We start from the raw sequence: 12,687 nt of genomic DNA on the forward strand, positions 1-12,687 counted from the left end.
TGAGGCAGATTCGCTTTTTGGGCCTTGCTGCTTTCATGTCAACCGCAGGAGCGCACAAGATAGCTGTGTGTGTAATTAGTCCGGAGGAGGGCGGGGCTACATGGGAGGGACAGACGTGTGCTGCAAGGTCACGGCCATGCCGATGGACTGCGTAAAACGGAAAGAGAAAGACTAGGAGAAGAGAAAAAGGAGACTCTGTACTGAGCTTTGTGTTCTTCAGATAATGTAAATCAGTTATCTCAGTTGGACGGGTGTCAGCACTTTTCACATCAAAATGAATGAAAATGTCATTAATGAACAAAAAGTAGGCACATGTGCGCTTGTATCCTGCAGTTAATCTGTATTGTTGTGCATTATTTAGCGACATTAGCCTACTAGCATTGGCCACAAAGCATTAACGGCACTTTTTGTGAACACATAAGCGTATCTTGTTGGCTATTTGCATACTGTACCGCCACATGGCAACGACCGTTGCTTCTTAAAAATCACTATTGAAGTTTTTATTTTATTTTAAGTTAAAATATAGAAAAATAAAATAAACTTTTCATAATGTTTCTGAACGTAATTATTTTTCCAGCCACTAGATGGTGTCGTTCCTTCAAATCCTCCATGTTTTTGTGAATTCCAGCATTTTATTTAGGGCAGGATATCAATGGGCAAGGATGTTTTTTTTTCTACAGCAAATTATGGTAATTCTATCCGAAGGCGTGATTGAAATTCATAATTATGTGTGTTTGTGAGGCCACAAACAAACAACAGCGTGCACATTTCATGAATGAAAATGTGCATCTGAAGTATTTTGTAAAGACCTGACTTACTGGTTTCACCAGTCATACGAGCTGCTCTGCTTTCAAACACACACACACACACTTTCCCTATCAATCTATCACTGGCACACACGTAAGAGAGCACATGACATACGTGACCCTGCCCCTGACTTCAATCAATGCAGCTGATCAGCTTACGCTAATGCATTAACCTGATTGTTGTAAACGGATTGACGGTGTTTGCATGTGACTCCATTTTGGTTAGCCACCTGTGCACTTGGAGCTCTTCCTGCACCGATTGGCTCTTTAACCCAGTTCCTCGCTGAACCCTGACCCCGTCGCTCGCTTGTGTAACTGCCAGAGATAAACGTCAGAATTGTGACGCACAAGTTCGGCACCGGCGCCGCGCCTCTGCTTGCTTTTGTTTCTTTGCTTGCTTTAAGATTACAGTTTTTTTTGTTTTTTTTAAACTCAGACTGTGTGAGGTTGTCAGGAGGGCCAGGGTGGACTTTGACCTTTATGGGTCTGACTTTGTGTGTGTGTGGGGGGGGGGCGTTAACATGATCTGTCTTGGGGAGCCATTCCATCTCCTCCCTGTCTGTCTGCACCCTCCTTCTTCTTGCCTGCATCTTGCTCTCCCCGCCGCAGCCTTCTCTTCTTTCCTTACCCTCCTCTTTATCATCCTACTTTCTTTTTCCCCCCCTCTCTAAATCCTGTGTCAATCGAAGCCGACGTCCAGCTGTCCAAATCCTCGCTGCGTCTAGTCCAAAAAGCTTGTGACTCTGATCAGATGGTGTTGATTACAGAGATCAGAGGAGGGTGTGTTTTTTTGGCGACGATATGCTCCACTTAAAATTATTCTGTGAAATTTTTCATTTTGAACAGTGATATAATTTGGCCGTTTTAATTTGAAACACCTCATGGGGACATTATTCCCCCCCAGTTGCTCCGAGAGGGCACGTCCCAAACATTGCACATCATAAATAATGTCGGCAGCGCCAGCGCGTGTTAGCTAGTGTTCAGGCTAGCGTGAAATCTGCTCAGGCTCCACTCCACCCTCTCCCCTCACTCCCTCTCTGATCTCGCATGCGCTCACTCTTTGTGTGTGCATGTGCACGGGGTAATTGAGGTGTGTGACCTTGGTGTAGGGCTGGCAGGTGTTACGGGAAGGGTGGCAGACTGATAGCTTGCCCGTATATACGCATGCTAATGTGTAAAACACTGCGGTGAGAAGAAATAATATGGACGTGAGGGTGGAAGCAAATTCATTGCCTGTACGTTTCAGCGCTTATAATTGATGTGATGCTTCCAGACAATCCTGCATCATTTCTGAGTCATTTGTGCTTTATTGTCAGCAAAGCGCCCCCTATCTGCTGCCTGATGACATTGCGCTAACGTGACCTCCTGACATACATTTGAAGCGTCAGTGGCGAAATGACTTTGGCACGGCGGGCGGGCGTGGACTCCAGCTGTGCTCCAGCAATTAGTCTGAGCCCAATCAGATTTTTATTTCTTTTTTTTTTCTTTTTACGCTACACTTGTTTGGTAGAATTACAAATAGACTGTGAACGCTTACAAGACTGCTTGTAGTCAAGGTGTTGAGTAAGTTTACAACTGTAATGGAAGCAGATAAAGGCGTCTCTGTGCATCGGCACACGCCGCCCGCCCTCCCTCCTCTTCCCTCCTCTTCTTCATCCCAGTCGCTCCCATTACAGCATCACTCCCCCTCCCCCACCTCCTCTCTGCCTCCGCGCACAGTAGCAGAGTGCATCTGTGTCATGCCACCGGGTTCTGGCGTCCTAGAGTAAACCCTCCCCTCCCTTTCCCTGTCGCCTCGCTCACATACCAATCTCTCTCACTCTCTCTCTCCCTCGCTCGTTCTTTTCCTGCGCTTACGTCGCCCTGTTGTGTCGCGAGCAATTGTCGCCGTCCGACAAGATTCCTGCGTCGGGATGTTGCGCTATGCCGCTTGGCGGGGTTGTGTCTGGAAATTGAGCAGGAAGACTCGAGCTGAGATTGTGTGTGTGTGTGTGTGTGTGTGTGTGTCTGTGTGTGTTGGAGGCCTCTCCAGAGGAAAAAAAAGACAAACAGGTGAAGACCAGATTGGGTTCCGTCTCATTTCCTCTGCTTTGTGCAGCTGGTCAAGGACAAACACATGCACACGCGCACACACACACACACACACATACACGCTCATACATGTATTTCCATGGCAACTCTTGACTGATTTTTGAATGGTGTGGCGTTTTGGTACTCGCGTACGGTATAGAGGATGAATGAATTTAAAATAATAAAAAAAAAAAAAAAGTACTTCTGCCGCATGAGCTAATCTGCAGTCAGCAAATTGCAGCCCTTTGAAACGTGACCTTACGTGGATGCTTTTTGGGTATTGTTGGATTTTCAATACATATAAGGCAAAAACATTTTCAACCCGATTCACATGCAAAAGCATTTCCGGGTCAGTTTAATTACAATGTGACGGTGAAGTGAAAAAAAAGAAAGTGAATTGTGCAACGCTACAATATATTGCGTAAACTTGCATTTCACGCACACTCACAAATGGTCCAAAGTGCACTTTCAAAGTAAAACAAGAATTGGCATGAAAAGAAGAGGAGAAATGAGAAGGGAAAAAGGGTGTGGGGAAAGCGAGTCGAGGCGTGCCGGCTGCCGGCAGTACTGTGGGGATGAGTCTCTTTCGGTTGAAGAAGCGGCTCCATAAATGTGTTGTTGGTGCTCACGCAGCCTTGGTGGGTGTCCTTTCAATGCCCGGGAGGGGAGCGCTCATGGTTCGTCACATGACTGTCATCTGCTGTACCGCTCAATGTGTGTGTGTGTGTGTGTGTGTGTAAATCAGGAAAGGTACAAGAGAACCACTTGAGACTCACAGTAGACATTTTGTGATGTGATGAGATTCTTTTTTAAAATAGAAAAATCCTTTTATTTGTTTGTTTTTTGCTTCACTTGAATGAAAATGGTGCTGCCAGTAACCCCAAAATGGTTTTGCTGTCAAAAACAAGCTACTTGACTGCCACCTTCCTCTTCCTCCTCACGTGGGACAAAGTCCGTTTGTGAGTGTGCTCACGTGACCTTTTGGCTGAGGGTCAGGAGTAAAACCGCGCCGGCCACTTGCGAGCCTGACGCGCCTCCACCATGTCTGTAGCTTCGCCATGTCCGGCCTGGCGTGCGCACTGACCGGCGGTTATGGCGGAAAGTGACACACGTGACCTTGTATGCACCCACAGATTGAGCTAAAATAGAACTCCTTGTATCCCGTCACGTTAATGCGATGCTTTGTTCGGGCAAGTTTGTGTCAGGCTCTTGCCATCCTAAAAGTAATGCGGCTGCACGGCAAAAGCTCGGAATGTAACGACCGCCCGCGTAGAGAGCGAGAGTCGGACCCAACTTGAAGGCAGCCGCTGAATCAGCGCTGACTAACTCCGCTCACGCCATGTGGGCTCGCTCGCGCACGCCGCCTGCTACTTGGCTGCGGTTCAAAGTTCACAGAGCATGCGACAAATGGTCATTTGGATTGGCGCTTTGTGAAAGTGAGGCCGCAAGACGAGACAAGCCAGCCACAACAAAAATTCTTCATGCCATGCGTGACGTAATAAGATGCCAACGTGCTTCCCAAATAATTTGGGCATTGTCTTTTATTTTGAAGTTGGCTCTCGCAGCGTGTGACGGCGTCCCAACTGGAGGCTGCGCTGAGCCCAGTTTTTATGGCCATGACATTCTGTTGTCAAACATCCCAAAATCATGTGCAGTCGCTAATTATAGACGCTAGCAAAGCTTATTCGTTGCGCTCTCATTGAACAATACAGGCTAGTTGCCGCCATTAGTAGCTAGCAGCTAGCCGTTTAGTCGCTAATTATAGACTCTAACCAAACTTATTCCTTGCGCTCTCATTGTATAATACTAGTTGCCGCCGTTAGTAGCTAGCAGCTAGCAGCTTGCTTCTAGCACTATAAGTTAGCAGCCGCTGTCAGACTGCTTTTCAAAGGTAGTTTATCAAACAAAATGCACATTTGAATGCTAACAGCTTGGCAAATTTGAAGAAACCAGAGGTTACTCAAATGGGCTGTTTTAGCCGGCAAAAGCACTACGACGTCATCCCATTGGCCAAAATTTTACCTACTCGTGTTTCGCAAACAAGAATATTTTTGTCGCTACACACAAATTAAATTGAAGAAAAAATTGTTGTTCTCTTCTGTATTTTTAATAATCGTGCTTCAAATAACCCAAAATATATTTTTGCGGAATACTTGATTATTGTATAGAAGTTTCAGTACCATACCCACAATATAAAAATATTTACCAGCTGCCGCCCTGAAAACAAATAAATACAAGAATGTGCACATGTGCGCAACACTGAGGCCAGCTGTGGTGTAGAAGGGTGAGACCTCTGAACTAGAGTTCAGAGGTCACGGGGGGGGGCCCGACCCTCCAGGCTGCAAGATCAATGGAGCCGGGCCAACTGTATGTGCGTTTGTATTGACAAAGCTGTCTCACACATGCACACGGAACACCCGAGGCTGCGGCACACATGGGAAGCTTCCAGCAACTGGGATTGGAACACAAACGGTGCGGCAACACAAAGACAGACAGTATAACAATCCTCACAGGCATATATTCTTTCCCTTCTGCCCAAAACAACAAATTAAGACGCTTTCAGTAGTTGTGAATATCTTGATTTGTGTTGTGGCGACTGCATCACGGTTTCTACGGGAAGTGTCAAGAGGGAGGGAGGGAGAGGAGGTGTCATTCGAGGACAAGGTGTGTGGGTGTGTTTGTGACACGAACGCATATCGCAGGTGTCGTGTGTGCTCATGGTGCAAATGGAGGTGTGTTTTGGGGGCGGGGAGGGACGTCAGAAGGGCCACCTGTTCATGCCAAGCGGCTTGGCATTGACACTTTGAATGAGTCACACGCACGCACACACACACACACACACACACACACACACTACCTCAGGCCACTACCTCAGTTTTAGAGAAACTCAACAACGGCAGCAAAGTTTAGAAGGAACTCCCATTTTTTCGACTGCTTTTAAATCTCAGCGTTTTTTGTGTGCTTTTTTTTTTTTTTTTTTTTAGGAGGTGGAAAGCATAACGTCGGCCCGGTGAAATCGAGCGAGAGACCGACTCCAACCCCCATGCTCACGTGGTAAGGCCGCTTCCTCTTTGTTTTGGCTCTTTTAGCCGAGATGACGCCAGATGTGTTGCAAGCGTGAGCAGCGGCCCACGCCGTCATCACTAGCGAAGGTTGTGGCTTGAGTAAGAATTGGGCGTGTGAGCAGGACTCGCAAGATAAGATTGTGTAAGCTGTCAAACATGTACTTGTGTGGCCTCTTGTCAAAGCCAGAAATGGATTTGATAGGATTTTTTGGCAAGAATGTGGAAGTCTTAAAATAATCTAATCGCTATTTCCTTGCCCCTGTGATTCAAGGTTCACACTTCATGTTCCAAACATGCAAATTGCACTTCAACACTGAACTTCAGTAGTCTGTAAATGAACTGGAGGTGTGTATCGATTTAAAAAAAATAATAAATAAATAAATAGGGATGGGCACAGGACGACAATCCAACTGACAACAGTGACGCCTCATAATGAAAATGAGGAGTAACATCATTTCATCCTCACCTTCAGTTTCATTCATGAAATGTTGCGGGGCAATGTCGGCCCTCATTTTGAACATTCTATTCTCAATGTTAGGGTTAGCGAGCCCTTATTTTGGCGACCAATAGCGATAGCTTAGCTTCGGCATGCCCTGAACACGTGATCACAAGTCAGCGAGTGGCGTGTGAAAGCAAGCCCAAAGGAGCTGCATTCTACGTTCTATAGAGTTCGAATGTCCTATCGGGACCCCTGTCGATATTAGTATCGGTATCATGCGACACTACTCAATATCATGTGTTGACACTAAAACCTTTGAACCAAATATGGAATTTTGTCTTAACAAAAGTCCGCTTGCTTAAATCTGATTTATTATGGAAATACCATTGAGGGGCTAACGAAAATTAGCAAAGATATTTCTGTAACAAAAGAACACAAACAGGCATGCAAAATATTTTGAACAGTAGCCTGGCCATATTGTGGCACAATGTGGTACTACACTAAAGACGCACAACTGTCCCAATCAGTGTAACCCTAAAAAAAAACTTTTGTTTCACTTAGAACGAATCGCGAAATAGTGACTGTATTTTTATGATCGTTATGATTATTATTATTGTGTCTGCCTGTCTCTCAGTGTACCCAAAAGTCTGACTCACGCCGTCTCGCTCATACTCATGCGTGGTCACACACACACACACACACGAGCCATCTGCAGCGGGTGGGGACACACACGGTCTCCTACGAACATGCTATGCAGGCTTCATTTCTTTTTTTTAAGGTTGATTTGTGGAATTACACGCATCTGGTGTGGTGGGAATTCTCGGCTAAGTGTATATGTTTATGAGAGTGTGAGAACTACTAAGCCGTGGTCTTTAATTAAACCCATCACACTCGCATGCCCTCCTGCTCCCTTTTGATCAATATCGGAGTGATAAGCGTGAAGTTGTCGCTCCCTGCGCCACACACTAAGTTGGACCTCCACGACCGATTGCCACGGTTTAGCGTTCTTTGTTGCGGCTTCATATTGTCATTCATCCACAATGTGTGTGGTACGTGTGGTGTGTGTTCCCACATCTGCCAATCATAAAATCTGGCTCCTTTCATCATTAGGTGGCGAACAATAGCTTTATTATACAGTACGTTCCAGACACACCCGGACTTGGTTAAAGTACCCGTTATACGACGACCATATAAAACATAAAAATATATGAAAATAGCACCTGTTCTCGCTCCCCCTCCCTCTGATAGTTGAGACCGTCGCTCCCAGTGGAGGTTTTCTGTAAAACTGGCATATTTAGAAAAAAAAAAAATTGATACTGTATATGAAAACATGAACCTGCTCAACCAAACTGATTGAAGGAGAATGACTGGTACATTTTGGCTTCTGCTTCTCGCTCGAGAAAGCTTTTTTTGAATTTTGTTTTATTTATTTATTTTATTTTTATTTGTTTTCGTGTCAATCAAAATCATCGAGGTTTGGTCAATCTGGGTTGGTCAATCCCCTTTACCTTGGATTTCTACCTCCTTTTGCGAGTTAGCTTGCTGGCGCACTTCACGCTAAACGCGTTTCTTACTGTTATTTGTTTTGTCTCCATTGCCTCCTGAAAAGTGCTATATAAGCTTCAAGCTTTAAAAAAAAAAAAAAGGTAAGTCAATTTGCCTCAATTGAAAATGTGCATGTTTCCATGACCCGGGTAACTGAGAATCTACGCAGGCATAGAGGGGAAAAAAAAACACAATAACTTGGACAATTCTGCGTGCAGACTAAAGATATAATATCATGAAAGTCAGCTAGCTTAATGCTGACATTAGGTGATACGCCATATAGTTTTAACAAAATTGAGCATAGATGTTAGATGTGCTACAATACTCAATACCAGTTGGCGGAGGTTGAGTGTAAAAACTACAACGTGCGACTTATTTATTCAGTACCACTTAACAATGGACTCCCGTGGACGCAAATGCTCCATGCATACACTCCATTACTCCTTCCTACAAAACGTCTTCTGTTGTCAATGGGCCACTTGTTGTCATGTGAGCCAACACAACTGTTGAAGCACAAAGGCTTGCTCACAATGTTCTCATTACATTTTTTTTTCTTTGTCAATTAGACCAAAAGGAGCCATGCGAGCGTGCGTCATCTGCGTTATTATGGTTATTATTCCTTATATCATCCTCTCTGCTCCATCCTCTCGTTCTCCCTGATAATTCGGCTTCCCCTTGTCCCGCTGAGCCAAGGCTTGCTAAATATAACCGCTTTTGTGTTTACAAGCGTGCGACACACACACTGCTCTTTGCTGTTATTACTGAATGGGAAAATTAATACATAAGATAGAAATGTTTGTGGCCTGCGAGAAAGGCACATTTTGTACTCCAGGGACTACTCGATTTTAGACGTTGTCACAGTGGCCCCGGATGACCTTCTTTACAAGTCGATAATATTCGTGGCCCAGTCAGGGCGCTGTCTAATGTTGTGATGGTTCTAATGTCGCTATTCAAAGTTGCATTGTTTTAACACATGCTAATTTTCGAACGACAAACAAAGGATAGACTGCCAACATTTGGTAAACTGCTTGTCTGTGGCTACAAGACCACATATGTATATTTTGTCTGAATATTGTCGATGTTGTTGTTTTTTTTTAACCCAGTGCGTCTTTAGGGGGCGCTGTCGAGCACCCATTTCCTATTCCATGTTATTTCTTGACATGTAGCGTGGGGACACAATTTTTATGACTGGCAACTGTCTATTAATCACCGCCTGTGCTACTGTGATTGTGTGTTCAAGTGTGGCGTGGGTTGAGGGGGCGGTTCGGGTAGCGCGAGTCGTGAGGCGGCCTGACTCGGTGCCAGTGTGCTCTGTCAGGGAATTCCGGGGCCGTGGATGACGTCAGCGTGTGACTGTGCGTGGCTGGCTCTGGCCCTTTAAAAAGTGAGCCGAGCGCAACCGTGGTTCTTGCGTGTGTGTAAAAAGCCACAGCGAGACGAGCTCGACGAGGAGCAACACAAGCGGAATACGAGGCGTCGTTCTCGGATACCTTTTCGGATCTTGTCGGGGGGGGGGACTGGGGACTGGGGGGGGACGCACGGAGCTCGTTCGCAGGATTACGTTTCCCCGGAGAGTTGTTTTGCCAAATTGAGGATATAAACGCACGCAAGGGAAGTGGATACATATTCCGATTCGGAGATTATCGGCGTTTTCGTGTTTGACTTGGAATACCCGGTGAGTGCGTGGACTTTTACAACTTGTCTCAGTATTATGTCATAAGGGCTTCTGAGTAGTTCTTATCACGTGACCTGGTGGAACTCTTGTTTGTCAATGTATTGTCATAGTAGGTAGAAATATTCATAGGTGGGGGAATATTGGTGCGTAATTCTTTCTTGCAGGTGACCTCAGTCCCACGTTTCGATTTATTTTTATTCTATTTATAATCATTCCACACATGTGGGGGAGACTCATTCCCGTAATTGGTCCACTTGCGGAGTTTCATTCATTAGTAATAGGCGCTGCTTTTGGTTCGTTTACTAGAAAAAGGAAGCAAGCGAGCAGTTTTGAAAAAAGAAAATGCCTGTGTAAGGAGATCTCACACTATTGTGCATGAGTAGGAGTTGGGGGTGGGTCGGCAGCCGTATGAAGTGAATGGCGAGCTGCCCCCACACACCCCCACCAAGTCATTCCTGACGCACACAAAGAGACGGATTGAAAAGAAGTGATTTGCATCACCTCTCTGTTTGGCGGGGGAGGGGCAATGTCTGCCTCCCCACCCTTGAATCGGCAAAGACTTTAATCAGGCTCTGTGGGAAGAGAGATGGGGGTGGTTTTGTTACGTCATCAAGCATGCTGACTGCCGCGTGTGTTTTGTGCGTATTTTTACGCAAATTACGCACAGCCCAACGCAGACAAACGGGGCAGTAAAGACCAAGTGTTGTTGTTTGGTCGACTCCTCTTGATGTGCGTCGCTATATTACGGGTCATAAAGTTCTACACCAACCCCCTGGAGTGTGTGTTGGCCGAGTCCCTCCCCCTTCAAAAAGCCTTTGAACGTTCGCTTCCGATCTGATCGATTGACATGGAAAAACAGCTTTGATGGTGAGGCAGTAAAAAGCTAAAAGACCCCCCCACACACACACACGTCTATCCCGTGTGTGCACTATGAATAATGACTTTTGTTAAAGTGACATCCACATTTCAGCCTCAACAATTCAACACCAATGCATGATAATTAAATGTGTTAGTTGAGTATTTTACTGCATTTATCAAAAGAAATGGGTCAGTAGGTTGCCTTCAACTGTTTACTCACAGGTTGCCTGGCAACGTAGGGAACAAGCTGCCGTGTATATTGGCTTTGTGACTTTTTTTTTGGGGGGGGGGGGGGACATGGAGCTGTCCGCCACCCTGCATGTGACTGCTTTTGTTGCCTTCTCCAGACAGCAAGCGACAATCCGGATTGGATGTCATGCTTAAATAAAGGAGAAACGGCATCTTTGTGTGTGTGTGTGTTGCTGTCTGGGGTGTCATTTTTCCGCCATGGAGCGAAGGCAGGTGTGGAATAACATTGGGCACACAGCAACAGGTTAAGCGTTAACGCAGCTCAGAGGGGACGCCAAACAGTTGTCTTGGTGGTGGCACACTGTTGCGTTCTACCTTACGCAGACACCTTGTCCCCCCCCCCCCCCCCCCCCCCCCACAAGGTGAGATAGAGGAAGCTTTTAGTGCTCCACAAGCGGCTACATGTGGAATTCCACCATGCAGTGAGACTGAGCTTTGTATGCATGCTGCTGTTCCCACACACATGTGACTTTTCACTTTGAGTACAATGTGAACCCATGTTTATCGCCGTAGATATGCTCCAGACCAGTGGTTCTTAACCTGGGTTCGGTCGAACCCTGGGGGTTCGGTGAGTCGGTTTCAGGGGTTCGGCAGAGCCTCCACTGCAGAGGTCCGAACACACCTGATTTATATATCCGCATATCTGAACTGGTAGAAGCAGAAGTCACACTGATTTTCTGGTATGTCATTTGTTGTGAATTCATGCATTGTGTTGGTTTTATTCTTTGAACAAGGTGATGTTTATGCACGGCTCATTTTGTGCACCAGTAAAAACATCTCTGTCTTGAAAAAAAAAATTGACTAAAGAGGGGTTCGGTGAATGCGCATATGAAACTGATGGGGTTCGACCCTCATATTTTAAGGCTCACTTTTTTCAGTCGTCTGGCACATATGAATTCTCAAAATAAAGAGGCACAGTGTGCATGCCTCAAGTTGTTGGTCACTTTTGACTGTAAAAATAGCACATGGAATAAAAGAGAATGAAATGGTATTTATTATTATACTCTTTTAAAAATATTCAACCAAACCAGTATCGTTACTCCATCATATATAAAACAATTATTACTTCAAATTAGTAGCAGCTCTTCTCTGCCTAATTCTCCATCATTTAATGATCTCTTGCAAGAAATAGAGTGCCGTAAAAGTTTAACTGCATCGCAGCAGTATATGTGTTTAGTCTGTGGTTGTTAGGGTTTCACTATCATAATAAACTTCTTTGAGACTTTATAGGCCAGTTGAGAAAATGACACAGTGGCGTTTGATATGAAAGTCTGAGCAAACCCCTAACGTGAAATGAGAGGGAGCATCACGCTCGGGTGGAACAGCGACAAAGTCCTTTCCGCTTCATGTGGTCGCTCATGTGGATAAGAGGTGGCCGTTTCAACCCAAATTGGGCCCGGAAGACCAACCCAAACAGACCCGGGATCTTCCGCGGACCTTCCCTCAACAAAGTGTGGGTGTGATGACAGCATTCCCCTTCTGCGGCCAATGAAACGTCCTGTTTTGTCAGAGATCCTGTGAGGTCATACTAGGGGGCGGGGCTTGTTTCAGTCACCACGAAAAGTAAACGTTGACGGGGATTTTGATGATGAGCGTTGTGGAAATGGAGAGTGAGTCGCCTACGCTTGCACTTTGTGTGTCAGCATTCCGGGCCGGGAGTTGAGTCACTGTCTTTTTGTCTGGCACGTGTTGCTTGAAACGACGTACAGAAATGTTGAGTAATCGCCGGTGTCACACATGGACACATCTTCATCAGAATCTTACCAGAGTAGGAAGCAAGGCTTACGTCCTCTTTTTTTTTTTTTTCTTTTTTCCGAAGAGGCTTTTGTGAGTCATGCTACACGCAAAGCCAGGCCACCGCCAACGTTGGAAGTACTTTTTTAGTGTGTGTATACACCAAAGCTCACGTGTCGTGACCTCACTTGCCCTTAAAGCGCACATGCAGTTTGTGTCCGAGAGGAAGTCGCAATCCTGCGTGTC

General features: G+C 45.6%; 1 protein-coding gene across 8 annotated transcripts in view; it reads left to right on the forward strand.

The window, feature by feature from the left end:
* kdm6ba (lysine (K)-specific demethylase 6B, a) overlaps positions 1-12,687 on the forward strand; it is a 41,368-nt gene that overhangs the window by 15,973 nt on the left and 12,708 nt on the right. For 5 of the 8 annotated variants that reach the window (XR_007487935.2, XM_049751553.1, XM_049751533.2 and 2 more), the window contains one exon: positions 5,861-5,930. The gene's annotated coding sequence lies outside the window, so the exon portion shown is untranslated. Of the gene's footprint in view, positions 1-1,322; positions 5,931-5,963; positions 9,601-12,687 lie in introns of those variants that run through there. The other 3 variants (XM_049751543.2, XM_049751507.2, XM_049751514.2) reach the window with 2 other exon arrangements.

The sequence above is a fragment of the Syngnathus scovelli genome, chromosome 1 (assembly GCF_024217435.2).
Source record: "Syngnathus scovelli strain Florida chromosome 1, RoL_Ssco_1.2, whole genome shotgun sequence".
NCBI classification, from domain to species: Eukaryota; Metazoa; Chordata; class Actinopteri; order Syngnathiformes; family Syngnathidae; genus Syngnathus; species Syngnathus scovelli.